The sequence below is a fragment of the Buceros rhinoceros genome, unplaced genomic scaffold (genome assembly GCF_000710305.1).
Source record: "Buceros rhinoceros silvestris isolate BGI_N320 unplaced genomic scaffold, ASM71030v1 scaffold3545, whole genome shotgun sequence".
Taxonomy (NCBI): domain Eukaryota; kingdom Metazoa; phylum Chordata; class Aves; order Bucerotiformes; family Bucerotidae; genus Buceros; species Buceros rhinoceros.
This window is the reverse complement of record NW_010413233.1, coordinates 3,183-6,947: the sequence shown is the minus strand read 5'-3', so window position 1 is coordinate 6,947 and position 3,765 is coordinate 3,183. Positions and strand designations below refer to the sequence as shown.

At 55.1% G+C, this 3,765-nt stretch overlaps 1 protein-coding gene across 1 annotated transcript in view; it reads left to right on the top strand.

Moving 5' to 3' along the window:
• The window catches only part of TTI1 (TELO2 interacting protein 1), a gene marked incomplete at both ends in the record, with an annotated part of 12,053 nt that overhangs the window by 7,790 nt on the left and 498 nt on the right, over window positions 1-3,765 (top strand). The gene's annotated exons all lie outside the window — the stretch shown is intronic.

Below are 3,765 nucleotides of genomic sequence, written 5' to 3'. Positions count from 1 at the left end.
AGCGGAAGCCAGTGGCCAGCGGGCACCGCGGGTGTGGGTGCACGGGCTGTCCAGAGGGAAGAGCTGCCCGTTCCCTTCCCCTGAGCCAGCCCTCCCGGGGCGCGCCGGGCTTTTGTGTGGCTGGGCGAGCGCTCAGCCGCTGCAGCCCTGCCTTTGTTTGTAATCCTGCGCTGCTGAGGGAAGGTTTATTTTTACCTCGGAGGCTTTCATTGCATCGCAGCAGGCTCCAGCAGCGTTTGTTCTGCAGAGGGGCTCATCGCCGTGGGCTGCCGTACCCTGCGCACAACAAAGCGCTGCTCTGTGTAAGCAATGCGGGGTGGAAAGCGGAGCACCGGGGTTTATCTGGGTACTTGGAATCTAAGCTTTTCAATCATTAACAGAGCAGGCTGAAGAGCCCTGTGGTTGCCCCACGGCGGAGGTGGGGGCAGTGCTGGATTAGCCCTGGGACCCAATGGGGTCAGTAGATGCCGTGTTGTGGAGCAGGATCCCTGGCGCTGGAGAAGAGCAGCAAAGTTCAGGGCAAGGAATGTTTTTCCTCTGTATATTCTGGGGTAAAAATGCCACAGGTTGCAGTACTCCCCCCGTGCCCTTGGTGCACCGTACAGGACAGACACCACTGAGCAGCGCGCAGCTCTCCGCTCGTGTAGCTGCTGGCCTGATGCGAACCCTGCGTGTGGCAGGACTCATAGGGAAGGGGGTTTGTTGGCTTTTTGAGTTTAGTCCTGTCTGGTCCCAGGTCTCGGAGCCTGGATGGGTCAGAGTTAAACACAGCACAATCTCTTTTAACTCTAACACACATGACAGGAGGTTTCAGCTTGGAAAAGTCAGAATTCGTCTGCGCCATAACCATCAGCCCCAGGACACGGATCGCTTCTCAGCCGGGCTCCAATTTCCCCTCTCCAGCCACTTGACCACTGGACTGCTGTAAGCTCCCATCGTTCTCCTCGCTCTCCGTGTGCCTCAGAGTAATCCTGCCAACCGACACAGGGTGTTGTTGCACGCACAGCCCCTTCCATCAAGGCAAGGACAATGTTATCAGCCTGAGAGGTGAAAAATTCTGCATTTTAATGCTGCTAAAAACAGATAGACCAGAACCAATCTAAGCCACAGCCCAAGCACCAACATACGTCACATAACTCAGCTTTATCACTGCAGAAATCATACAAGGCGGAAGGATGTTTGGAACCAGGGTGCCACGCTGATTTATACTAACTGGCCTCTGCTCAGCCTCTGGATTCGTACACTGCTCATGAGTTGTGACCTGCCAAGAACAAGGTCAGGCCTCACAAGGTCAGCTGGAGCTCCCAGAACTAAGTGAGGATCCTCTAGGTGCACGAAGGGCTAAGCAGGAATTTTTGGCCAAGGTGCTGGAGCCAAAGAAAAAAAAAAAAGGGTGTTTTGGCTGCCATCCAGGGAGGTTCTCATGCCCCGAGGAGGCTGTTAATCCCCTTTGTGGGACCCTGTGGTTTTATTAGCTGAACCAGAGGGAGTGAGTTAGTTTTGTAACTGCAGCTTTATGCAGTACTCAACAGGCAAAAATAGACACTGGGAAAAAAAAGAACTCCAGCGTGTCTGAGGAAGAGAAAATGGGACAATAGGCTTTGTTAGGAGATGACTGCTGGGAGTATTCCAGGAGAGGAATGTTGTCCAAAGCCTTAAAAAACCCAAAACCACCCAAAAACTCCCTCACACCTGAGGGTTCGGGCAGCCAGGGATCACCAGCTACGGCTTTGCTTTCACTGCCAAGCAGCCAGTGCTACTGGGGTGGAGGAATCAGTAACTCCCAGAGGGGTTGTGTGGGGTCCCAGGCATCGGGAGCAAGGTGGGGGAAGATGGGGTAAGCTGGAAGTCACAATGTGTAAATCTGAGCTTCGCACCAGATCACTGAGTTGTATCATCCCTGACCAACTTTTCGCTCCAGGGGAAAAAAAAAAAACGAACACAAACTTTGAAGGGAAGGCAATGAAGAAATTGTCACTGGTCTGGGTGAATGCTTACAAGCAGTTCTGCTTTTTTCAGCTGGAAGTGACTGGTTTGAAGTTGACACCAGTTCCTAATGTGCGTTCTCAGCCTCTGAAGTTCACCGGTTGACCCTTCAGTCCGTCTGGATCGGAACGGGGCTTTTCCAGGATGCAGGGATGATTTCCCCAGTTCTTGGAGAAGTCTGCAGTGAACTGTATCTTGTTGAACATTCGGCGGAGGGAGAAGCCAGGAGGACTCGTCCTTTCGCCAGCCTGCTCACTGTGCCAGGGCTTGGCTTAGTGCTTGGGAGGAGACAAGGCAGCAGAAGAGCCAAACGCCGCTCTGTGCTGGTAGAACAAGTTGTTTAGCCCTGCTGGAACAAACAGGAGCTATTTGGGGCATTTCCAGGTACCGAGGTTGGTCACACACCGTCCTTCCTCCGGTTTGGTTGTGTGGTTGAGCGGATGCTCGCTGGCGTTGACCGGAACAGCCACCTGCACAAGGCAAGGGGCAATGGAATTACACTGAAGGGAAGGGAAAAGGCAACAGCAGCAAACGAACCTGGATTAACCCCACAATTCTTTGCCATGGAAACAGGTTGCTTAGAAACTACCCCAGAGTTAGTTTGAAAATGCTGAAGTCAAGTTCTTTAGGCTGCCAGCACTGGGTTATCAGGAGAGAATCACAGGCCTCAGGCTATTGCGGGCACAAGAGGCAGGGCTTCTGCGGGGACCAGCTAATCTGGGTGGGGGGGGCTGCTGACTGGGAAGGGGCTGGGGAGCAGAGTGTCGTCCCTGGGCCTGTAAGGGTGGAGCTGAGCGTGTGCTGGAGACGCTGGTGCTTCTTGGGGAGCGGATGTCCAACCTCCCCGATTCCTCTTCCTGGTACCTTACCCGGCTGTTCTCCTCTGGGCCCCAGGATTTCAGTGGACTCTGGAGAGCTGAAGATGCGTGTCTCGGCGGTTGCTGAGGCCTTGGAAAGGTGACCTGTCAGTTTGGTGATGACCCTGCCTGCTCATGGTCTCTGTGGGCACACAGGGAACTCAGCGCCATGCAGGAAGAGGTCCTGCAGTGCAGAAAATTCGCGATAATTTTGTACATGGCATAGCCAGAGAACTTAATACCAGTTAAGCCCAGTACGTCTTGCGTGCGTTAAACCTGGCAGACCTAGCTGAGCCCAAAGGTTCCCACGGCGGGAGCTGGCAGGAAGAAACGCTGCGGGTAGGTCACGCGCATGAGCCATTTGCTCTTTGGTCTCCAGCAGCACCCACAGCATCTGTCACAGCTGGAGTCACACACTCCAGAGGCGCATCTGCCCTGGGGCCTTGAGACGAACAGCGGAACCACCCACAGGCAGTGCGGGGTTGTCATTCCTCCCTTCTCTGGTCTGTTGTTAATGGAGGTGGGGGGTTGTCTTCTGTCCTAAAGAAAAAACCTGCTTTGTGAAAGGTGCAGAAGGAAGAAAAGGTGGAGGCAGCTAATAAGGGGTTAACCAGCATGGGACCAGGGGTGTCCTCACTGCTCTTCACGGGGTTTCCAGGAACACCCTGGAAAGGGCGAGCAGAGGGGTGGGTGGCCCTGCGCTGGCAAGGGGCTGGTGCAGGCGTGCCACTGCGCTGCAGAGCTGGGCACGAGCCGCTGCCCACCACAGCCCCGGGCAGGCATGCACCATACCCTGCGGTCGCCTCCGCCGCGCGTGGGACAGGCGCCAGACAGGCTTCAGCCCATGGAGCTGGGACAAAGCCGCGGTCTGGCACTCCCCAGCTGCACGTTTGATGTCAGTAAATTCCTGCGTGGCCCAGTA